Source organism: Nyctereutes procyonoides, unplaced genomic scaffold, assembly GCF_905146905.1.
Source record: "Nyctereutes procyonoides isolate TBG_1078 unplaced genomic scaffold, NYPRO_anot_genome, whole genome shotgun sequence".
NCBI lineage: Eukaryota > Metazoa > Chordata > Mammalia > Carnivora > Canidae > Nyctereutes > Nyctereutes procyonoides.
Window position 1 is genome coordinate 16,992,007 of NW_026575131.1, and position 26,059 is coordinate 17,018,065.

Genomic DNA, 26,059 nt, shown 5'->3' on the forward strand with positions numbered 1-26,059 from the left:
CATTTTATCACCCAAGAAGTTTAACAGCACTAGCCTACAGTGTGATAAATAGTGCTAAAAATTAATTGCTCATTAAATAGGGCTTGCATGTTTATTTTGCTACAGAGAAAATGGTAATTGCAATGGAATTTCTTCCTTGACATTCAAATTCTACCTCTTTCCTAACAATTTTATCTCATTTTTAAAAAGATTTTATTTATTTATTTATTTATTTATTTATTTATTTATTTATTTATTTATTTATTTATTTAAGAGAGAGAGAGAGAGAGAGAGAGTACAAGTGGTGAGGAGGAGCAGAGGAAGGAAGAGGGAGAAGCAGACTCCCTGATGAGCAGGGAGCCCGATGACAATAATGGGCTTGATCCCAGGACCCTGAGATCATGACCCAAGCTGAAGGCAGATGCTTAACCAACTGAGCAACCTGGTGTCCCTTGAGTACCTTAATTAAACTGGAGGTTTACAATATTTCAGGACTGTCAGGCCCAGAAAATGCATAGATAGATTTATCGATCAATCGATCGGCATGTGTTTGGTGGTAACTGTAAGCATCTTCAGGCCATTCTGTGTCTAATTCATCTTGGACTTTATCCAGCCAGTATAATGATTTTCACACAGCAAGAACTTCACAAACTTTCATTTAAGGACTAAATGCAGGAACTTAATAGGACAAAGGCAGAGAAGTGTGATGAGTTTTTCTAAGGGATGTCTTCATCCCTTGAAGTTGGGCTGCATGTCCTAGAGCACTATTCTTAGTACCGCGATCATCTTAGTAGGTACTTTGGGCATGACCTAAGTCAACAACCCCTTTGAGTTTTCTTGCAGTCCTTCTCACTGTAAACAAAAAGTGGAAGTCTCAGGTAGGTCCTAATATATCACTAACAACACTTTAACTTTACTAATCTTGCTATTTATTTTATAGAGGGAGACAGGAATCAGGACTTCAAACTGGAGCCTTCGGCAGCTAATAGTATCCAGCTAGTATTAATGATCTTAGACTGTTTTCATTGTATTATGTTTGTAGTTACCTTTCATTGTTTCTCACTGACACTAGTGTTTCATTCACAGTAATGAAATAAAACCTCCATTTTACGGCAAAACTTTTTTTTAATGTGCTATTAAAAATGTAAGTACATTATGAAAAAAAATAATGAAAATGTTGTATTTGGGGGAGTCTTAGAAAATAGAAGATGATCGAGTGACCAGTTGTTTTAAGAAGAAAGAACAGCAGGAAATGTGTCTGAGAAGACAGGAGCTCTAAGAAGGCTGGAACAGCCAGCAGTTGAGTAAAAGGAGAGGGTCTCTAAGGATACAGGAAAGTAGAAGGGAATAATGAAGGCTGAATCTGGCTGAATGTGGAAACGAAGTGTGACAGTTACTTGGCCTGCAAAGCAATGGAGAGCCAGGGGAAATTTTCGGGAAGTAAGTGACATCATGGTCAAAGTGACAAGCGAGAAAAGGGATTTTAACAGTGACATTTAGACCTTAGTGGATAAGAGTGGTTACAAAAAGCAAAAATCCAGTAAGGGGAAGGTTGCAGTGGTCTAGTGATTAAAAGACTGAACAAGGAATTATCCAGAATGGCTCATGAGAAATAAATTTCAGTGTGTCAAAGAGAACGTTAGAACAGGCTTTGTGGTCATTTAAAAGTCAAGAAAGGATGCATAAGACAGAAGATGGACAATCGCTAAAACAAAACTACCCAAGGAGTGCTCTCTGCTATAGTAAAAATGTATTTTGCTCTAACAAAAGAAACCATGGGGGAAAAAAATCTGAGGATTGCTTGTGTTTCAACAGTCTCAACAGTTTTTAATATGGGTTTATAGGTTGTATCACCTAAAAATGAAATCTATTCAGTAAGTGTAAGTTTTCTGAACAAGGGAACATTTTATCAACAGCTAAATGGTTTGTCATTAAACAACTTAAGACCAAATCAGACGATCTGATTTCCAGTTCCACTCTCACATAAATGGTGCCATGAGTTCCCTTAACCTCCCTGAATAGGATTAATACCTACCTTGTTTAAACACCCAGTTTTTATTGATTTTATTCATTTATTTAACACCTGGTTTTTATAAGCATCACATTAAATGATATGTGTGTGTGTCTCTTAAAGGTGATTTTCAGCATTACCATTATAGAATTAAATTTGCCACAACAGAGCATTTTAGGGTTACATATATGGCATTTTGCCTGCTGAATTAGTTTTGAAATATGAAACATATAGTGCAATACTCTGCACATGCTTTTTGCAAGACTACAGGAGAAAAACATCTACTCCTGTTTATCAGAAGGGTGGGAAAATGTAACAGAGGAATAAGAATGAGAGTGCGTATGGTTCCCAAGCACAAAGAGAAAAATGGCATGCCACAGAAGAATATGATGGGAAGGTGTGAGGAAATAGAGGCAATGAGAACACAGACTGAACCCCTATCAGACGTGGCAGCGGTTGTTCTTCATCCATTACCAGGGAGAATTTGAAGAGAAAACAACAGCCCAGGACAGCTCCCTTGCTGTATATTCTTGACCTGCTTCTTGTTCTGTGCTTGACAACACTGCAGGAAGACAGGAAAATAATGTTGGTACTCGATCCCCCCCAGCCCCGCCCCTTCAGTCCCCTTCCTTTATAATCCTGTTTCTGAAAATTACAGGTAAAGAAAGACTGAAGCCAACTGCACAATCATCATTTTGGTGCAAGAAGCCTGCTTCTTCATGTGCTTTTGGCTGGGACAGATCAATAGAAGGACATGAAGCAGCTCTTTCCTCCCCCCCTCAAGACTGGTGCCTGTGCAATCTGAGTAGTCAATTCCTGCTTCCTGGCATTTGAGTTTTGCCATGGTCCTTCTGACTCAGCTAGGGTACCCCTAGTTCTCCCAAGGCCAAGCCACTTCCAAGTTGCATGGTCGAGTAAGGATAAATGCAAATGGATGAGAGGTACAGAGCATCCAAAAAAACCTATCCTGCTACGGAATCTCAGCCTGAAGGGTCCTCAGCTGTCCATCCTCTCCTTCTAGCCTCCCTCGCCACACAGCTGCCTTCGGCTATCCAAAGTTCACTGTCCTGTCACACTCCCTTCTCAAAGTTGTGTGTTCTCCTGGGCCCGAGAGATCTAGGAAGTAGGAAGAGAAAGGAGTGTCCCCGTGGGGCACAGGGTTGTTCTACCTGTGTTCCATGTTTCTTCCACTTTGTAATCAGTCATATGGTGAGTAAATGGTATCATGGCAGGTTTGATAATTCTCTTTATTAGCATATCTATTTCTTCCTTCCCTGTCTACTAGAATCCTCCAGCACGAATGCTCCCTTTGTATCTGGACTGGTGTTTTATGCTTTGGACTACAGTGGAAGGGACGCTGAACTTGTTCCAGGTCTAAACTGACAATATTCTAAATTGGACTCTTGGAATCCTTAGCCATCATGTAAGAAGTTCAACGACCTACCTACTGGGTTCAGCCTTTTTTGCATGTGCACAGCACCAGACATGCAAATGAAGCTATCCTGGGGACACTAGCTCAGCCCAGCTACAATCTGCACACTCCCATGTCACCTTAGTTGTCACCAGGTGGGGCTGAAGAAATCATCCATCTTAGCCCTGCCTGAATTCCTGACACACAAAAGCATGAGATTTCATAAAATGGCTGTTTTAAAGTTATGCATTAGGAATGTGGCAACAGATAACCGAACAGTGCCCCTTTACTCACATTTTACATAAATTGCTACATAGTCACAATTCAAACTAATTTTTCATCATTTCCTCTCTTAGCTACACGTAAGTCTCCAGGTACTTATCTTCCAAACGATACACAACTTGTGTATTTCCCCCCAGAATCTGATATGCAAAACACATTCCTACTGAGGTCTTAAACAGTTTAAAGCCATATGGTGAATTCCCCATGCACAATTCAACAAAATAAATGATGAAAATAGCGCGAGCTCAATTTCAGAAGTCAATGGAATGGTGATAGTATTTACAAAGCATGGCCTCCCTAAGTGATAGTAATAAAAAAATACACTGCAATACACTTGCACCGCAAAATCTTATCTGCAAACAATAGCACCTTGGGTAGTTATGAATGTGTTGCTTCTAGAAGGACAACTTGTAAAAGGTTTGGGGATTTTAATATTGCTGTTGTGTATCTGTATGTAACATTCTTAGGTAGATCATCAGGAAAGATGATTTCACTTGATTTTCAGATTAATGAACTATATGCCTATGGGTGAAATACCAAAATCTTTTTTAGTTTAAACTATTTCATAATTTCTTAATGGACCACCCATAGGTCATCATGATTTCTGAGTTGCCTCTTTCTAGCCTTTCCATTCTCTTCCCTTGCTGAAGAGATGCTAGCTATAATTTCTTTTGTCTGTGAACAAATCTGCAAATTTTCCATCATCTGTTCTAACTTGCAGTTTATACTCAGTCATCCACTAAAATAAAACAGTTATGCTTATTAGAATGGTTCTAAATTAAGAGTGAGCAGTCACTGAATGAGGAAGATCTTTCCATACCAAAATGCTCACAGTGAATTCAATGAATTCACATTGCTATGTGGACTCCTTTGTTCAACTTTTAGATACTGGTTTAGGATTTAGAGACTGGAGGTAGCTAGTGAATTGACTTCAGATTTACTTGTTCTGATTACAGCCATTGATTTATTTTATATTTTTTACTGTTATTTGCAGTAGTAAAATAGCATAAGGGGAAATGAGCATTGTTTTGGAAACAGGTGAGAAATATCTATGCTACCTGTATCATGGATTATTTAAGGACATCTACTTAAATAAAAATAAATTAGGATTTATAACACCACATTAATTACAGATTTATTCAAGACCTTCACTTTCATATTTTAATATTTGTGGACTGGAAGTGGCTGAAATAATTCCTTCTGTTTTCTACTTCATGTTTAGCATGAGTTCTAAACAGTGCACACCTGCCCCAGTTTAAACAGGTACATAAAACACCATACAACCACCCACATAAACTTGTGTCATTGATGGAGCCAGCCTGAACCATAAAGACACTGGAATACAATCTTCAAAGGCAGTAAATGTGAAGTAAATCCAGTTGAATAAAAATCTAGAACTGGTCATTCCATTCCCTTCATAGAACACAGAAGCAAATGTGTAGTAGCCACATTAGCCTCCCATTAAGGACATAGTCTAGTTTTCAGCAGAAACAATCAAACTACTCTCCGCTATAAGCATCCAGTCTGTTAAACCCGTTATTTAAATGAACTTGGGAAATGATGACACACACCTTTCTATCCCTCCTCATCAGCTCTGAATTTCGAGGGGCAAAGGAAGTGGAATGCATGCTTAATTGAGGCAGTAAATACAAGGCTGTAGCAGATTGTTTTACTGTTAAATACAGTAATGAGTTTTTAATGGCTGCTGTCCAAAATTACACTGGAGAAAAATGGTTTATTAGTAATAATAATAGCTGGCACTTTTATCTTCAAAGCACTTTACAAATATTAGGTCATTAATCCTCCAACTGCCACTGGGAGGCAGTGGTAAATGTTTCTATCCTTAGTTTACAGCTGGTGAAACAGGAAAATAGAGGTAGTAACCAAGTTTTCAAAAGTAGGTTTTGGGGATAGAGGTCAATTTCCAATTCAAACAACTCCTATCTTTTTTTTTTTTTTGTAGTTTTATGATTTTTGTTAAAACAACTACAATATGCTCATAAGCTATCTATTCATTTTCTTTACTGTGCAGCCTGGCATTGAGATTGGAGATTCCGATGGCCAGCTCTTTCCACAACGGCTTTGTGGTTCTTGGAGGAGACATTGTGAGCAATCTCTGCACGATAAGATTTGTCGCACCGCAGGAGTCCTTCAAGCTCCCTGGCACTGTGGACTAGGAACTTCTGGAAATCACTGGGCAGCATGTGCTTTGTTTCCTTGTTCAGTGCTGGGCATCAAGATTTGGCCCTTGAATGTTCTGTGCATCTTCTTGTCAATGCCTCTGGGTTTTGGCCAGTTGTGCTTAATTTTGACATATTGGTCTGATTGGTGCTGGATAAATTTCTTGGTTCTTTTTTAATGATCCTGGGCTTCACCAAAGGTCTGAGGGCAGCCGTGATGCCAAGTGGAAGATGGCTGCCATCTCCGCAGGAAGAGAGGACTCATATCAATTTTTATACATAATTGGATGGCATTCACTGTGATGACTGCCAGTCCTTCTTTGAGGGGTTAGTGGTTAAGGTCAAATCCTGTTTATCTGAACCTGATTCACAAAGGCATACAGGGGTTGTATCCGAATTGCTCAATGGTGGTCCTTTAGTATTATTTCAAGCAAGTCAACTGTGTTAAAAAATTCAGCCCAAATCAATTACATGCAGAAGCTTCTATGCATAGAAAACGTGATCTGTTGAGACTCTTTGAAATCTATCCCCACCGAGAATTAATTGCTAGAGGTTACAAAGCAAAATGGAATCAAGGTCAAATTTAAACATCTTTATTTGGGTTTTCTATTTTTATTCGTTCATTCAGATCTCCTTTATGGAAAATAGTATACATCTCAAATTAGTGCCCAATAATAAGTAATCCAAATAGTCTATTATCCATTCTGATGTACTCTGTAGATTTTAAAATTGTTATTATTTTTGTTTGTTTGCTTACCACTGTGGGCAATGTTTTCAATTTCTGCCCATTGTATAACATCTGAAATATTTTAATCTAATAAATGAATTCTCCACTGTGTCATCAGATGCATTTTACAGAACAGGTTTAGAAAGTCTCTGGATTTATAACACCAAAACAAATGTATTTCTTGAGAAGCCAAGTACTGTACTCTAAAGAAGCAGACATGGGTCACATAAAAGTCCTATAGCAAATCCATTCCATAAGAACCACGGAAACGGGATCGGCTGTCTAGCCAAAGTAGAAAGCAAACATTTTTGCCTCTGTTCTAGAAAAAGGAGTTGGAATTCCTCAGCATCTGAGAATGCTACTTATATTTTGCGTATTAAAAGATAACAGTAATATTTGATTCTAAATACCCCAAACCAAAACATCAAAGACCATACTGGCCATGCCTAGAATTGCATTGATTTTTTTTTTTTCTTCAAAGCCTTATCTTAATTGACAGCTGTTAATAAAGATAGTACCATCATGACGATAGATGTCATTTTCAAGAACAGTCAGGCTGGCATATGACATCTGTCATTGCCAACTATTTCTATCTTAATCTGGGGTGGCAGATACTCACACCTTTGTGGAAATGCCAACCGTGTAATGCAATTGGTTATATATAACACCCAGACGTGAGGGAAACCCATGCATACTGATATGACAGCATCAGGAACATTTCTGCCAAGAAATAAGAAATGGTAATGAAGGCAAGTGAAAGCTTTGGGGAGGGTAAAGGCTGAATTTTACATACATTGGTGCCGAGGGACAGGATAGGACAGTATGCTTTCATGACAAGATTTCGGAGAGAACACAAATGTCCTCCTCTCCAATGTACTTCCCACATGGAAGTCCCTCACCATTAATCCTTTGCATTAAGGCTTTTAAACAGTCTTTTTAAATGCTGCCATTCTGGGGCACCTGGGTGGCTCAGTGGTTAAGCATCTGCCTTTGGCTCAGGGTGTGATTCCGGGGTCCTGGGATCAAGTCCTGCATCAGGCTCTCCAAAGGGAGCCTGCTTCTCCCTCTGCCTGTGTCTCTGCCTATCTCTGTGTCTCTCATGAATAAATAAGTAAATAAAATCTTTTTAAAAAAATGCTGCCATTCCTGGGATAAGTATGCATTTTCATGTAATACCTTAAAAGGAATCCTTTATATCTACTTTTCTACATGTTTAACTGAGATAATGAGACATAGAACAGGTAAATCTGGATAAACAACAGGGACAAGTACGAGCCCTTGATGAAGACTATAGTTAGAGAATCCTGCTAATCAACGGGGCACTGATGGATGCTGCACACCTGGGAAATGAAGTCCAACACAGAAGAGAAAGGATGTGCAAAGGACTAAATGTTTGAGTCTCCCCCAAAATTCGTACATTGGGACCCAAATTCCAACGTGATGATATTTGGAGTTATGGCCTTTGGTAGGTAATTAAGTCATGGGGTGAAGCCCTCATGAATGGGATTAGTTCCCTGAGAAGAGAGACCCCACACAACTCTCCTGTGCTCCTTCTGACATTCTTGTTGTGAAGATACAAAGAAAAGTCAACCCAGAAGGAGGCCTCACAAGCAGATCATGTTGGCACCCTGATCTCAGACTTCCAGTCTCCAGAACTATAGGAAATAAATCTGTTGTTTCTAAGCCACTCCACTCTGGTACTTTGTTATAGCACCCTGAATTGACACAGGGTGCTGAAGCTGTATGAGAGATTCAAAGGGTAGCATTTAGGGATTTGGGACAGGAACTCAGATTTTACTTTACTTCTCAGTGTGAATCCTGGTAAATCCTAGCTCTGCCACCTCCAAGCCAAACAAGATGACCTTGCACAAAAAGCCCCTATGTCTATGTCATCCAGCTTAAAACAGGTATTATAACAATAGCACTACACAAATCACTGATGTAGAGAGTGCAAAATATATCAAATAGTCAGTAAATAGTATAAGTATCAGCCTGGCACAGCCTTAGTCCTGTCTCTAATATAAAATAATTATTCAGTAAAAGCTCTTTCAATGACTGGTCAACATCTCATAGGACCTACAATCAATCAATCAGTCCATCGATCAATACTATACAATTACAGAAGCTATGGAAAAATCACATCAGGGACGCCTGGGTGGCTCAGTGGATGAGCGCTTCCCTTCAGCCCAAGGCATGATCCTGCAGTCCCGGGATCGAGTCCCACATCAGGCTCCATGCAGGCAGGGAGCCTGCTTTTCCATCTGCCTGTGTCTCTGCCTCTCTGTGTCTCTCTCATGAATAAATAAATAAATAAATAAATAAATAAATAAATAAATAAATAAAAATATTTAAAAGGAAAAATAAGAAAAATCACATCTCCTTAACTTTGGGCAGGGCTACATTCAGCCTTGGAAATATAACTGGTAACATTTTCAATATTTCCCCTGGACTCATTACATCCTTCAGTATACACATTAACTCTGATTTTTAAAATTTCATCAACCATGGGGATCCCTGGGTGGCTCAGCAGTTTAACACCTGCCTTCAGCCCAGGGCATGATCCTGGAGTCCTGGGTTGGATTCCTGCGTCGGGCTCCCTGCATGGAGCCTGCTTCTCCCTCTGCCTATGTCTCTGCCCCTCTCTCTCTCTCTCTCGTTCTCTGTCTCTCATGAATAAATAAATCAAACCTTTAAAAAATAATAAAATAAAATTTCAGCAACTATAATATATTTCTTTTGCTTTAAATAAGAAAATCTAGGGGCACCTGGGTGGTACAGTCAGTTAGGTGGCTGACTCTTGGTTTCAGCTCAGGTCATGCGATCAAGCCCCACTTTGGGCTCTATGCTCAGTACAGAGTCAGCTTAGGACTCTCTCTCACTCTCACCATCCCTCCCATTGCCCTCTCTTAAATAAATAAATAAATAAATAAATAAATAAATAAATAAATAAATAAATAAAATCTAAAAGCAGTAGTGTGGGCCATGAACTAGATCACAAACAGGATATCTGAGCCTTAATTTTGATTTCACTATTAGACCTTGCTTGTTTTTCATCTATAAAATGACCTAACAACTTGTCCCTTTTTGTTCATCATGTCACTGTAAAAGGCAAACAAAGCTGATATGGAAAAAAAAAATCTCCAAAATGCTGAAAGCATCCAAATAATGCAAGACATTACAATTTTTTAAATAGAAATCTTGAAAAGTAACCTGAATGGATGGAAATGTAGTGTTGAGTGTGTCAAAAAAGGTCTTCACCATGAAATCTTGCATGTATGAGGTGTGTTTTTTTCCTTTGAACACCTCAGCACACAAAACATTCTATAATAAGCCAATTCTATCACTTTACATTCTTTAGCAAAGGTCTTCGATGTAATAATAAACAATTCACAATCAACTCTAACTGCATCAAATGATCAAAAATCACCGCATTTTTCTTACCCACTTACCTTCCATTACACTGTGGATTACATCCCATAGCCCCAGGGAACACAGATGCCTCATAACACTGTGCTACCCATGCATCTCTGATTATTGCTTCATCCTTCACCCTGCTACCACTACACCAAAGAGGGAGATCCCTCCAGAGATTCAAATGTCCAGGTTACAGTGACTTTAAGCTGTTAAGACTGTTGTTATTTGAGGGCATCTCCACTTTGCAGGCATAACATCTGCAATCTCTGGTATCAGATTTACCCCTTACAGCAAAAGCTTTTGTTAGGGAAGAGCGTCTGCTAAAAATGCAAACCTGTTACCACAGTGGCTTTAATACGCCTTTTCCATCAGACTCTGCCATCGGCTCTCATCTTGGAAAGAGGAAATTATACAGAAGAACATACAAAATTTTCTGGAAGTTTGGAGACTGCAGCTGAAACCACCTCTGAATGGTAACATGCCCACCTAGGGCAATGAAAGAAGAGAATGACAGAGAATGACAAAGCAAAGTAGAAGAGGACCCTGAATACAAATTTAATGATGTTCCATTTTGTTCTACATTTGGCAGTTCAAAGGTTCTCCTTCCTCATTGCTTGTGTTCCATAAATTTTAAGGCTCAAGGTGTGCTAGGTATTCTTCATTAACCTACCAGATTCCAATCTGTTCTCCACAGTCTTCCAACCTACTGTGGGCAGAGGGAGTCAATCTCTGCATACCATCTTCTACCAGGCTCCCCTGCCATCTGACTTCTGGTTACTTTGGCCACTCTAAGGAAGGAGCAGAAGATCTGCATCTGCCACTTGACTACAGGTCCTGGCTGGCAGCCTTTCCGGGAGATGCTGCTCTCACCTCCTCAGTAACTTCTCTACCTACTGTCCTACTGGATGAGGGGCAGTAACAGCTCTTCTGCCTGCCCAAAAAGATGTGGTCCCTTCTCGAAACTCCCTTCAATTGTCTCTTTGAGTATGCTTAAAAAATAAAAGCAAGAGGAAACCAAGTGTTACTCAGAGAAGACACAAAACTCTGGGTCCTTGAAGACTGCCAAGGGGACATGTTCTTCACGTTCAGCCAATGGCACTCTGAACACTCAGGTTCAATACTGTGAGAATATCAAGTTTTTAAACATAAGTAAGAAATACGAATTTTTATGTGAAATCCTTGTTTTTTTTTAATTTATTTATTTATTTATTATTTTTTTAAAATCCTTCGTTTTTAAATATTGGCTGAAATACTTCTTAAACATTCCTAGGGCCAAATAAAACACCTATGTAGGCTAGGTTCAGTCCAAAGGACATTAGATTAGATCCTACTTAGACTATGCTGCCTCTTCTTTAGAAGAAAAAAAAAATCTGTTTTTCATTGCAGTGCCTGATTACAAGAAAGAAATTACAAGAAAGATGGAAATTCACATCTATACAACTTTTCTTACACAATTATTTAGTCCTAAAAAAAAAATTCTCTCTCATATGAAATCTCAAGGCAAAACAGAAACATCCGGACTCGAAAGTCACACGAATCTGGATCTGTTCTAAATGTATGAATCTAATCAAATTATTTAATTCCAGTATGGCTCACTCCATTCATCTGCAAAATCAGGATAATGACTTCTTGCCTACCATCTTCACAGAGACATTTGGCTGAGAAATGAAATCATACACAGTAAATGAAAAGTGCATTTGAGCTCTTCAGAGACTAAAATGCTTTTTAAACCAGAGGGATTAGTAAGAAAAACCTCAGGGGTTTGCTGAAGCTTTTTTTTTTTTTTTTCTATTCCAACCACGTTTCATGACACCGAGGTAACTGCAAGTCATTGCCTTAGGCCAACATGACCTTAAAGTCTACCCCAACCTAAGTTGGTGGTACTCAACCCTCCAGTGCATTATTCTCACCAAAGCTTCCAAAAAACCCAAAGTCTTAGTCACCATTCCCAGGGATTATGATGGAATTCATCTGAGTTGGTAGTTTTAAGAATCTCTCCAGGTGATTCTCTTGTCAGTCAATCCTGAGAACGAGTACTCTTAGGATCTTTCAAATATGTGTAACAATCACTGTGAGTATATGTGTGTATAATTGATGTAGGTATCAATAATTTTCCATTCAACTGTGCCATGATGACAGTTCACACTTATTCACATACAAAGGGATACACACACACATCTATCTATCTTTATACATTCATATACTGAATATGGAATACATAGATAATTACTGTAATTAAAAGCCAGAATTTATTGAGTGCTCAGTAAGTTCTACCAAGGTGTCTATAAAGATTGCCCCATATTATCCTCACAATAATGCATACAAGCTGGCATGGATATTAACCTCCATTCCATAGAAGAAATCAGCGTTGGATTAAAATGACTTAGCCAAGGTCACATACCAAGGAGTTAGTCGACTTTGATCTTGAACCCAGGCAGCCTGATTACTATAGCCAGTGCAGCAGTTTGTTTCCCACTGTGCCAGACAATATAAGGTTTATGAGATACATAAAATGGAACGTGTGTCCCCAAGAATGTTAAGATATGAGAAAGGAATTTTGATGAGCACTAAAATTCACAGGCTGCATAGGAAAGTGGTACTGTGTAGTCCTTAGAGTTAGGGAAAGTTGGATTAGAAGATGGGCAGCTGATGGTTTTGCTTAGCTCCTATTTTGCAACTATGGAGAAAATGAGATGTACCCAAACATCAGAAGAGAGAACAGTTAAGATCACCAGGAAAGGAAATTCTGTTTAAAGAAGAGAGTACATTTATATAGTTGCCAAATTCAACACATTTATTATTACCATCATCTGGCAGCATCATTCGGATTGGATATTTATGCCTTCTTAAATTTACCTCTATTTTCAGTTTAACCAGCAAACTACAATTTTTGAAGAATTCATCTCAGTTCAAACTCTATCTCTGATTCTTACTGAAAAATTGTGTATAAATATACACATAAACACACATACATACTCCTAATAATTTCATTTCCAAAGAGATAAACAAGCTATTATAAAAATGAAAATAACACTTTTTTCACAGAAAATTTCAAAAATTGAAAACAGAATATGCATTTTCTTTGTATTTGTATTATCTAAACACAATAGGAAGGTAAGCAGAATCATTTTTTATCCACAATACATAAAATCTCAATTAGTTATGGTCTATTTGTGCACTGACTAAAAACATTCGTTAACAAAACAGAATTTTCTAGTTTACTGGATAAATATACCAGAAGAAATTGCAGAATAATGTTAGGTTGCCAAGCAACCACAGCTCTACTCCCTCTTGTTTGTGATCAATCCAACTCATTCATCAAGCTTCCTATCCCAGTGCTAGAAAATTCCAACCAATTTGTTTCTTGGGAAAATTATAGTGACTTTCGGTAACACAATAACACTTTTATTCTCAGAAGATAAACTTAGATGTTCTTTCGATCAAAGGGATGTGTTAATTCATTATTCTCTACATGGTGCTAATGAGAAAGCTATAATTAACTAACTACACTATTGCGACACACATAAAATAAACTGCAGTAATTAGTAATGTTTAAGGTGTTAACCAGCCTCCAAAATTAGAAAATACAGAATCTTTCCTCCAATAAAGATGTAGAGAAAGGAGAAAGCACCATATCTAATTAAATTGGGAATTGTTTCCATTCTCCCTGGCATCCCAAAGAGGGGGAGAGGCATGGTGGCCAAAACATGAGAGATTTTACTTCAATAGCAGAGAAAATGGCTCAATGCCAATTCTACTTGTAGGTAGACATAAAATACTGGCGAATAATGTAATCCTTTCTTTAAAAGAATGCTTAGCACAATATTTTTCCAGGAATGAATAGAAAGAATATTATGCTTTCACTCATTAGCTGTGTTAACTTAGCATATTGTATGTAAATCACCATAATAATTGCATTCTCTTCAGACTGAATTAGTTAGTTACAATGAAGCTGTAATCAAAATGTTCATAATTGAAAATATAGTATTCTCGGTCTCGGTTTGAAAAAATAACAAGCAACACTGATTAAATCAGATAATACAGCACATCATTGAAAACAGTCTTAGTGTAGAGACAACGTCCTCCTCTAGCTTATACCGTTGCATGTCAATTAGCTCCCCAAATTCAGGACTCAATACCTCCAGATCTGTCATGGTTTTCTATGTCACCCTTTGTCTTTGGCCTAACTTAAGCTTTCCGTGTGCATTACTGCTTAGATTTTCGGGGGAAAATACAAAATGGTAAAAAGCTAAATTTTTGTTTCTCAAATGTATTAGACTCCATGGCACTGTAGGCGGTCATAAATCAAAGTGCAAAGTAATTTCCAACAAATGAAACATTTAATGCCAATGCTCCTGGGAAACAATATGTAAATGATCATATGAATTTCAGGCAAGCTGTCACACTAATTCCTCAAGGTACCTTTTAAAGATGACATATTCACTGTGAAGAAGGGGGTGTTGTCATGCAAAAGTCAAACTTAAAGCAATACTCTACTATCTGAATTGATATTCCTTGGGCTTCCTGACACTCATTCCTTCAAATACGATGCCATCCAGCCCCCTCTATCACTTAATTTTCCTTTATGAGGTTAAAACAAACAAACAACAATAAAACCCCCCAAAACCCCTAGCAGAATCACAGATCAGTCTTGATCATTATCCTTATTTAATCCTCCATTTAAAAAAAAAAAACTGAACCAGTCTAATTATTTCAACAAAGTGATTTTTGGTCAAACAACCTATCTTCAAAATCTTCAAAAGTAAGCTATATTTTATCCAGCAAATATTTTCCGAGGTCAGGTCTATTTTGTAAAAGTCTTAAGGAACTTTGTGATGGGAACACATGTCCAGTTTTAGTTGCCTCAGATCCACCAAGACATGCCTATATTTTAATAAGCAAGTGATATTTCCAAACTGTATTTAAAACCAATCCAGTAAATGAAATTAATTAACTTAAAGGTAATAAATATATTATGTGCAATATCAGATCTTGTCATTCTTACAATTAGGCCCATGGGATGTTTTGCTCATCGCCAGATAAGTTGGAGCACCTAATAAAACCATGAGGTAGCAATAAACATCGGCAGTCTTTTCTTTAAAAGACCCATAAGTATAGATACAACAGAGAACAATCTGAAAGACATGTATTAATCATCACAGTCCTACTCCTCTGCAGTGATGTGGGTAAAAACATGCCCAGAAAGAGATTTTTAATGAACTGCCATAGCCAGTACTCACACTTGCCAAGAAATAACTATTTTTCTTCATTTATTCACTGACAATATTCAGGAGCTTGCAAGGAATGATCATACTCTATACTCTCTGCCTTTACTACAGATAAATCCACCACAGCACTTAAGGCCATAAAATGGAAAGCTGGGTTATACACTAGACTCCAGAATCATGAAATCATGAAAGCCATAGAGTGGTCCATCACTAGATACTGAAATTAAGACAAACCTAACTGCAACCTCAGCCTGTGAAAGAGGACCTAGTCTTACACACAAAGCTGTAGAATAAAAAAAAAAAAAAAAAAAAAAAGCTGTAGAATAAACTCGTTTTTTTTTCCCCCTTGTTACTAAAAGTTCTCCCAAATAGCTTTCTAAGCTTCTCTCTGCATCCATTTACTGACAAGCCAACGTGACCAGCTATTGGTCATTTTATATCTTCCGATCTGCTGCAGACCAGAGCTCTGTAGTAGGAGTTGTACGGGGCAGTAATATTCAATACCCACCCATATTCTCCCAAATTAGGAAACACGGTATTTTGCCTTCTATAAAGATGCAGAGAAATGAGAATGCACCGTATCTAATTAAATTGAGGATCGATTAATAGTAACAGTAACGCCATCAGCAACCATAACTAATTTAGGGGGTTTATTTATTAAGCGTTAAACACGAAGCTCAAACTGTCTTCCTGGATTATCTCATTCCAGTCCTGCAAAAGCCCAACGAGCAAAGTGTAACTGATACTATCGTTGTTATTTAAAAGGGGAAACCGAGGCACGGAGCCGTTAAATGGCACGTCCAAAAAATCACACATCACAGAGACGCTGGAGCAGGAACCGGGACCCACCTGGGCGCCGCGGGAGACTGTGGGCCTGGCGCGGGGCCAGGTGGCTCCCCGGTGGCCCACCTCCGCGCGCACGCGCACAAGTGCCCCCCCGCCCCCCCCCCCCGCGGGCGTTCCGGAGGGCGCGCCGCCGCGCACGCGCGTGCCCAGGTGGCCACTTGCCGGCCCTGGGGGCCCCTCCGAGGTCCCCAAGGGCGGGGCTGAACCCCAGGCCCCTGGCTGAGGGCTGAGCCGCGAGCCCCCCCCCCCCGCCCCGCGCCACTAGACACCTGCCCCCCGCCGCTCGCCTCCCATCACCTCCCCGGCCCGCCTTCCCGCTGACAGCCGGGCCACCCGCCCGCGCTCGCCCCCAGGCGCGGCTCCGGGGCGTGGGTACCTGCGCCCGCGCCACGGCGGCTTCTTCTGCCCTGGGGTCCTCGCAGGGACTCCTCAGCCCTGGCCCCGACTGAGGAAGTGCGGCTCTCGCGGCGAGCCAGAGGGGTAGGGATCACGGGGCCGGCGTTCCCCAGCCTCCCAGCCTCCAGGCTCCAATCCCTGCTCTCCAAATTAATCACTTTCTCCCTCCCCACGCACACTCGCACTCAAAAAAGAGAGAGAGAGAGAGAAAGAGGGAGAGAGAGAGAGAGGCACAAAGAAGAAGGGACCATCCGTGACTGGCATCTCTAGCTCCCCCAGCTCCGCTACCGAGGAGCCATGGCAACCACGCCCCCGGCCTGGCCCCCGCCCCCACCGGGGAACTCCTAAACCTCCCCGTTTCCTTGCTGCCCCCGCCCCAACCCTGCGGTCCGCAGAGCCTCCCTTTTCAAGCGGGCGGCGGCGCGTGCAGAACCCCAACCAGCACCTGGACTCTTCCCCCCGGGAACGGGAGCGAGACGGGGGCGGGGAGGGGTGCGGAGGGAAACGGAGCCCTACGACCCAAGAGACGGTCACGGGCGGGGAGGGGCGCCATCAGGGCTGACCCCAAACCCAGGCCAACCTCGGACCCTCTCCTGGAGAGAGGGCTGCAATCCCCAGGACGGTCTGGAATGCTCCCCAGGGGGTCGGGGGGAGGCTGGAGGAAAGGCAGAGGGTTGACCTACCCGTCGGCAGGCGGAGGGAGTGGGAGCTGGGGGATTCGTGGAGCCGGTTCACTGGCGCTGGGTTCGAATCCAGCCTCAGCCACCAGAGGGCGGGGCTGGGAACGGGGGTGTCTCTACCGGGTTGGGGTTGAGAGACCTCGGACTACCCCCGCTTTAGGCAAGGATGGGGCCCTGCTGCGCACCACCGCCCCTCCAGTGAGCAGACCCCTCCCACCCGCAAAGCCCCAACCCGCCGTGCCTCTCGCCCCGCGAGTTGGCTGCCCGGCTGCACGGGGAACCCGTCGGGCTGGCAAAGCAGAAGCACGGTAACCCCCACCCACGCACACCTGAGCCGTCTGCGCCCTCCGAGCTGCGCCCACCTTCCCTCCGGGAAACTTCTCCCCTCGCTGGCTGGCGGCCGGGGACGCACGTGCGGTGTCCAGCGGCTCCCGGCGGACCCAAGGGAGTTTCTGGCCGGCGGAGACCCCCCGGGCCCCTCCCGCCCCGGGCAGTGGCCGCGAGCGCGCGGGACCTGCGCTGGCCTGAGCCCGGATCCACGCCCTCCGGGCCGAGGCTGGCCAGCGCCTCTGCGCTCGTCCTCGCTTCTGCGCCCCACCCTCACCCACGCGGCTGATTTTCCCTCCCTTTGCACACTCCCTTGGGACACAGAGAGAGAGAGAGAGAGAGAGAGAGAGAGAGAGGGAGGGAGAGGGAGAGGGAGGGAGAGCGCTACAGGCTTAAGACTTTTATTTCACGGTGAAAAAGCAAGGGACGAAGGCAAAACTTCACTCGTCATTTTCAACATCTATGGTCAAAAGAGGTAGGATGGCTGTCCCTTTAATCTGCAAAACCGAATCAAAAAAAAAAAAAAAAAAAAGGAAAGAAAAGAAAAAACACCTGCCCCTCCCTATGGTTTCACTCAGTACGTATTCCAGACACGGGTCGCCGGTCTGGTTTTCCTCCATCGCTGCCTGTTGGAAGGGTGTGGTACCATGTACCTATTAAAAATACCCTTTTTGCTTTCCTTCCTTATTTATAGGTGTGATGAGGCTTGCTCTTTACAAAAGATGCTGCTACGATAAGCTAACAGATCATTGCCTACATAAATTTGGGCACCTTCCACTGTTAACCATTTTTAAATTTTGTCTTAATACTTATGATCTGTAATTTCACCACATTGTTCCATAAAGTTTTTCCTATTCATTTTGTATTGATTCACTATTACAGGGTAGAAGAAAGAAAGCCCTGTGTGCTTATTTCCACTACAAAAGGCCATTTCTGATGCTTGATCAATTCCACCGAAACATGTAAATTTTATTTTACGATTCCAAAATTAATGAGGGAAAGTTACAGGTTTTTGCAGACTACGTTATTTATACACTCCTTTCTTTTTCCGTTTCTTTTTTTTTTCACACCGTGATATTTTCCAAATTTTTCACACAATGCCCCACTTTAAAAAATTCTGTTGAATTTAAGTTCTCTTTGATGGTAAGAGAATCATTGACTTCCAATTTTTACTCGTCTAAAGCAGTAAAATTGACTTTACAGTCTGGTTTTGTTCTCTTCTGTGCATTGAACAATGAGGACATTTAGAGCTGTGAGCTCCCCTCAGAGTTGGATACTACTATAGTAGCCGATAGAGGAAAGGCAATTCAGAATTCTGCTTCAGAAGCAACTGAATAAAATATTTTGAAAATGAATTAGTGGACTTTTAAACTTTAATAATTGCTAACCTTGGAGCCATGACTCTGTCAGTTCATGTGTGGGCTCAATTCTTACTGACTGCATTGCAAATTGCAAATGCAAGTGAGGGCAGGATTCGTCCTGAGTTTAAATTGTACTGCTAGAGTAATTTCTTTGCCCGAGGCATCATTATTCACATGGAATGTTTTCTAAAGTAGAAACAAAGATAGGATATTGAATGAAATTCCAACAGGGAAAATATAAGGAAACATTTCCAAGGTCAAGGAGACACAATGCTGAGTTGAACTCAGAAGTTGACCACCTTCTGGGTAAACATTCTCTGACCAAAAGACTCAGGACTCAATCCTGGTCAGACCAACAGAATACTCTTCTCCTCCATATACAACTCTTCTTTTCTCTGTGATTTGTTTTTTGACATTAGGATTATTGTGAGGAGATGATATAGATCATGGCGTGAAGATATATAGATACCTATAGCTATATAGAGAAAGAGAGAGGGAGAGAGATCCTAGTATTTATCAGTCATTGTTCAAGGTGCTAGGGTACAGTAGAAATTCAACAGACAAGACTAGCTGCTTCTTTTTTAAATCAAATATCCAAAAATATATCAAGGAATATCAAGGCATCATATCTGAAACAAAAAGATGAAAGGTCAGTTCTTAAATACAAACTTTCTTGAAAGGAAAATAGCATATTTCTGAGTCTCTGACACTGCAAATAAATGAGGAAATAATAGCCCAAAAATAAGTCCAAAACTTAGTAGAGGCAGCCATTAAGTCTATACATACATGATATGCTTTACTCAAGGCAAATAAATTTTAAGCGAGGGAGAAAGGAAAAGAACATAAGGAAAAAAAGGAAGAAGGGAAAGGAGGGAAGAAGGAAGGGAGGAAGGAATACAAATGATTAACCAAGATAGGAAAACAGTATTTAAAAGAAAAAAAATTAGCCAGCTAAGGAGGTCTTTTTAAAGAAATGCAAAATAGAAGCAAATGACTTAAATTTCCACATCCAAACTTCATAAATTTCCACTTCCAACACTTCATAGATGTTACCTCCTGCGATAGGTTCTTTTTTTTCTTTTTTAAATACATTTCCAAAGGCAGGCCACAAATGCAGCCTTTCTTGACCCAAAGAACTTAAAACAGCTCATTCCCTCAGATTCCTGGAAGGCTGGAACCCGAGACCAGAAGGCAGCCTTCAACCAGAGTGGAGATTCAGTGAAACTGCCTTCTGCTGCTGCTTTGAAACCCTCCTTTGGCTCCCATCCTCCTGTCTGACACTTTGTTCAGACTCAGTTCCCACTCAACAAATAATCCTAATCTATCAGGCATCACACAGTTGCACGGGAGTGCTAAAGAAAGACTAGATTTCTTACAAGTCACATGGAAATTTGGTTGCATTAGCTTTGAAAGGTGTGAATTTATCTCTCACAATTGAGGAAGGCCATGTAAAATGAAAATATGACTATTAGACCACAAATGAAGGAGAGAAAGGAGGTCTTTCATGAATAGAAGCAGAAGGTGAGAGAGATAGGCCAGTCATCTGGAAAAAAGAGAAAAGGTATTAAGAGCTGGGGTATTTTTCAGCTTTTACTGCTGATTTACTGCCTATCCCCTCCCCAGCTTGAACCATCATTTGGTATCATTCCCAGAGCCAGGACCATTGGAGGAGTATTGCCTTTTGGCAAAGCTGGGTAGCTAGTGATATGGCAATGTTCCTAGAAAAATTGTTCAGCGGAAGAGCTGTAGTTTTCGAAATGGCATTTCAGTCTAGCAGTTCTGAATAGTCACAGATCCATGGGGATTTTCTGGCCAGCTACTGTCCTAAAGTAAAGCAGCATGTTCCACTGAGAGGTAGGTCCTCAAAGGCAACCTTGGAAGTACAAAGCAGTTACCTTCAGCTTAGATACTAAGAAAGCTAAAGAAGATCATATTAATTCTGCAGAGTAAACTGAGTGTCGATACTCCTTTAACTTGTCCTTTAATACAAGAACAAAAGGACATGTATTAAAAATCAAAGGGCAATCATTTGGGGACAAATAAAAAGGTAACGTCTTGTACTTCACCCCATGGATCATTAATACATGTGATTCAGCCTTAGCAGGTCACAGAACCACATATTTTCACTGGATTTTTTAAAGGGCTAGGTAATTTACAGACATTAATAACAATATACTTATGTAGCTATGATCATACTGTTATCAAATCTCATGCTTTAAGGCATTTGTTGATCACTTCTAAAGATCAAGAAGATTTCTTGCCCTCTAAACAGAAATGCTCAAATGCTCATTATGACTACCTTACCCTCCTGTTGGTGGTTTGCTCCAAAGTCCTGTGCAGTGAAGTCTTATCTCAGTGGACCAAGAACAGTTTTAGAGTATGAATCCATTTGTTGGGAAAAGTCTTCCTAGTTTTGGAGGATGGGAATTTCATTTAAATCTCTCTATATCCAACATGATACAAAATCTTTTCAATCTGGAAAGTACCTCAGGCAGCATATTTTCCAATAGCTTCCTTTTATAGTTGAGAAGGGCAAGGTCCAGAAATTTTCTCAAGGGGCACCTGGGTGACTCAGTGGTTGAGCATCTGCTTTTGGCTCAGGTTGTGATCCCAGAGTTCTGGGATCAAGTCCTAAAGCATGCTCCCCACAGGGAGCCGACTTATCTGCCTGTGTTTCTGCCTCTCTCTCTATGTGTCTTTCATGAATAAATAAATAAAATATTAAAATTTTTTTCTCAAGATCTCCAGGTTAGTGGTCTAGAATTCATATATATATTCTTAATCTTGTTAATAATTAATATGTAGATATTCTTGTATGATTTTAGAATATGACAGGACACTGCCATCTTGAAAGATAGTTGTATTTATTCCAATTTTGCCATAGCAAACAAGATAAATGTTAAATAGTGAGATGGTGAATGATAGTAGAAGAATAAGGGCTGATCTTTACAGAGACAAATAGCCAAAATGAAGGTCTTAGTTGATTTTCTTCTATTTTGTCCAATTGATTTTGGAAATTGGTTTTCACACTCTTAGAATAAAGAAAATTTGGTAGAGAGAAAGGAGAGACTCAGTGGGTCTCCTTAACATAAGAGCTTATGGCAGGCTGCTGGTTGCTTCCCTCCTTGCCCTGACCCCCCCTCATCCCACAAATCTGTTCTTTTTTTTTTTTTTTTTTTTTTTTTTCCTGGCCACATAGCCACCTACCTAAAGACTACATTTCAGAGCAACCTCTTGTGTCCTCTCTCTCTTTGTACTATCACTCAACTTTCCTTTACTCTCACTAAAACAGAGAGAGAGAGAGAGAGAGAGAGACTACATTTCACATTCACCCTTGTGACCAAGATTGGCCCCATGGCTAGGTTCTCACCTAAGAGACATGAAGAGAAATGCTATTAACAACGACTAGGTCATCTTCTTAAAGGTAATCTAGATTCATTCTTCTATTTCCTTCTAGTGAGCCTATAATAATGAAATATTCATGTTGAAGCTGACAAAAGAACCTCCATTATCCTGAGTCCCTCATGAGTCTAGGAACTATAGCCTACATACTACCATGAAAAACCGAACTTCCCTATTCTTTGAGCCAGTGTCTTTTGAGGTCTTTTTATTGTAACTATTTAGTCTTTTCCCTAAGTAATCTGTGTCACCAGAACAATTTCAAAATAGTCAAGAAAAATAAGAATGGATGATATAGTAAGTATCCATTGTTTTTGCTGGCCCAGCATTTATAGACATTCATACAGCTCAACTAATCCTAGGAAATAATATCTCCTAGGTTTATGTGGCTGAGTTGAGGCTGCTGCCAATACTTCCTATTTACCACAGGTCCAGATATGTGACACAGGTATAAAATCCATATTCCTCATCTTTTCATCTATGGTGATTAGAGCAAAGAAAAGCAACAGACTCAAGACAAGCTAATGAAAGACCTACCTGGGATGTATGCTTGAATTATTAGGAAATAACACAGAATTGCTCAGGAAGCTTGATGTAAGATAGGAGAAGGTGGCTGCTTATCACCACTTAGAGAAAAAAAAAAACACAGGGAAAAGAAAAGAAGACTGTACTTGACAGTTAATTGAAGACTTAGGTCTTCAAATAGATGAAAGCTTATTGTTTATTAAAAGCTAAAACTGAAATACATCTTAACTATGTAGCTAAGTGAGTGAAAAACAATTAGAGCAAAATAGTTTGAGTTAGTTTCCTAACATCAAAATCATTTTTTTAAAGATTTATTTATTTATTTCAGAGAGAGAGTATGTGTGTGTGAGTAGGGGGAGGGGCAGGGGGAGAGAGACTCCTGAAGCAGACTACCCACTGAGCATGGAGCCCAATGTGGGGCTTGATCCCAGGATCCTGAGATGATGACCTGAGCCAAAAGTTGGCTGCTTAACAGATGGAGCCACCCAGGCACCTCCCAAAATCATTTTTATTCACTATAGATTCCTAGATAAGATTATTCCCTATGGATAGGTTCTTTAATAAAAGGGATGTGCATGACAAAAAATCTTTCTTTCATGAAATAACTCATCTGATTGGTAGTGACTCTTTGAAATACTGTAACTGAGGGATTCCAATCTTGTATCTGAGTTCAGCTGGAAAAGACAAAGTGATTATTAATGATGTTTGTCATTGATATGACAGAAGAAATGCTTCTCATATGCTGGGTATTTGCCATTCTTGCATTCTTTTTTTTTTAATTTTATTTATTTTTATTTATTCATGAGAGACACAGAGTGAGAGAGAGAGAGGCAGAGACACAGGCAGAGGGAGAAGCAGGCTCCTTGCAGGGAGCTCGATGTGGGACCTGATCCCGGATCCCAAGATCACGTCCTGAGCCAAAGGCAGGAGCCCAACCGCTGAGCCACCCAGGCGTTCCAATTTTTTCTTTTTTAATTACAATATAATGGTACATTCTTTGGGGACATATTTTTAGCAGTTATAAAAAGAACTATGGAACAAATAGTCCCTTCTATGCAATGATTAGGGGCCATAATTCATGTTCTCAATTGACTTTTCCCACAAAATAAATTAGCAGACATGCTCTTAAATCACAAATTGCTAATATGTCATATACTGTGTTAACACAAACTCAGGTAATCTGGGTAAGATGTAACTGGGGCCCAAGGGTGCAAAAGCACCTAGTTCCAGAGGTCCCAAACAAACCAGGATCAGTCACTCACCACTGAAAAAATTCAAAGGCAGAGAGACAAGGGGTGGTGAAACACGAAAGAAGTTATTTTAGTGAAGCCAACACCAGGATGACAGTGAAGTAATCTCTCCAAGACTGTCTTCAACGTGCTGAAAATACTTCTAGGTTTATATAAGGAAAATGTAGAACAAAGGTCAGTGCATACTTGCAGGTGAACAGTAAAGGTCGGATAGATCATTGTCTCAGGGTAAATCATGTGGGGTCTTGCTCAGGACAGTCATTATTGTGTGGGGGGTAGTTTTGTTTCCCATCATGGAATACTTTCCCCACCAGGTCTTTTACTTGAGTTAAAAGATTAGCTAGAAAAAAGAATTTAATCTGTTAGAAAGTACAGACTAAGGTCAAAACAGAGGTAAAAATCCTCTTTCACAAACTCGATTGGTTTTAGGCATTGCATTGGATTTATTGTCTTTCAGGAGTTAAATAAGACCTACCAATCTATTTTTTATTATTAGTATTTTTAGCAATATATTTATCCATGCTGTTTTTCAGAATATTTACCATATTCATATACAGATAAACCCAATAAGTCATTTAAACCTTATACCACAAAGACAAAAACAAAATACAAAATACAAAACAAAAAACCCCCACCTCCATACTATAGTACAATAATTACATTGCAAAGGTTCTGAATCTCCTGCTTGTATTGACAAGAAATATTTGCCTTCTCTTATAGGCATTAGTTCCTTTATCTTCTGCCAGTTTCTCACGCAGGTAGTTCTTTGGTATTTTTTGTTTGTTTTTTCTTTCCCATGGACCAATCTAAGTTTTTTTTTCTTTTTTTTTCTTTTCTTTTTTTTTTTTTTTTTTTCCAATCTAAGTTATTTACTTAAGCCATCTCCTGCCATGCAGGGGATGGAAGATCAGTATACTGGTCATCATTTGATACAAGTAAGGAAGGTGAGCTTAAGATCCCATATATTTTTCTACTTTGTGTGCAGTCATGGTCCAAAATAGTGCTGTGGTCCCTACTGGGTAGTTAGGCCCAGGTTCTCTTTATTCATCTTGATAGCCAGTGGGAAGTGGATTCACGTGAGAGTTATAGAATAGAGTACAATTACCATGTCCCCAGGTAAAGGGCTTGAACCTGATGTGGAGATGGGGGTAGACAGTGAACTTTGGTTTTTCCTACTCTCCCTGATGTGACTTCAGGAAGAACTTCAGCATGCACACTCCCACACCAGGGAGTATTATGAAGTGGGTGAGGGCCTTCCACATGCCAGCAGAGCCCTCCTTGCATGGAGGCCACTTGTCATGGACCACCCCAGCTGTGCCAAGACCGACCTAGTAGACCAGGAACCTGAGACCCAGCTGCCATTGCCTTTTTCAACGTAGACCTCACTCAGGTAGTTATTTGGCAGCTCATAATAAAACATTTAAGGACACATCACCAGGCATGAGTTTTACATAACACTTATATTGCCCATATATAGTGTTTATCAGCTCATATTCTGTTTCCTATAGCTCAGTATATCCATGCAAATATAAATATGAAACACTCTGCAAAATTTCTTATGCATATAGAAGCCATCTTAAAAGTTTCTTAAAATTAAGATTTTAGCGTCTGAAATATGAGTAAAAGAGAAAATTTAATGATGAAAATGTGAAATATTCCAGGGTCTAAAATATTCTGATACATTTATCTGAGAAGAATAAAGTAGTTAATGAGCATAAGGACTTGTAATTATTCCCAATGTAAAGTTGTAGACTTCTAGTAATGGTTTCTTTCAGAATTAATCCTCCTGCCGGTAAAAACTATAAAGTATAGACAAAATATAATACCTGAAAGCACTGTGTAGTGACCCCCAACAGGCAGATACTGGAGAGGGTAGATACTTGGAGAAGGAAACAGCACTGGATAAATTAACTGGTGTACAAGTTGTAGTTGAAGGGCAGGAGCCAGTCTGTCCATGCTAAGTGGGTAAAAGAGGGAAAGAAAAGTTTCAGACTTACAGTCTTAAAGAAACAGATAACAGATTTTGCACAATCAGACCAACTG

The 26,059-nt window shown here is 40.3% G+C and overlaps 1 protein-coding gene across 8 annotated transcripts in view; it reads right to left on the reverse strand.

Moving 5' to 3' along the window:
• CHL1 (cell adhesion molecule L1 like) overlaps positions 1 to 17,721 on the reverse strand; it is a 201,400-nt gene extending 183,679 nt beyond the window's left edge. For 3 of the 8 annotated variants that reach the window (XM_055343974.1, XM_055343983.1, XM_055343981.1), the window contains exon 1: positions 16,455 to 16,723. The gene's annotated coding sequence lies outside the window, so the exon portion shown is untranslated. Of the gene's footprint in view, positions 1 to 2,464; positions 2,553 to 16,454; positions 16,724 to 17,157; positions 17,185 to 17,483 lie in introns of those variants that run through there. The other 5 variants (XM_055343976.1, XM_055343975.1, XM_055343977.1 and 2 more) reach the window with 5 other exon arrangements.
• Positions 17,722 to 26,059: the final 8,338 nt, after the last annotated feature.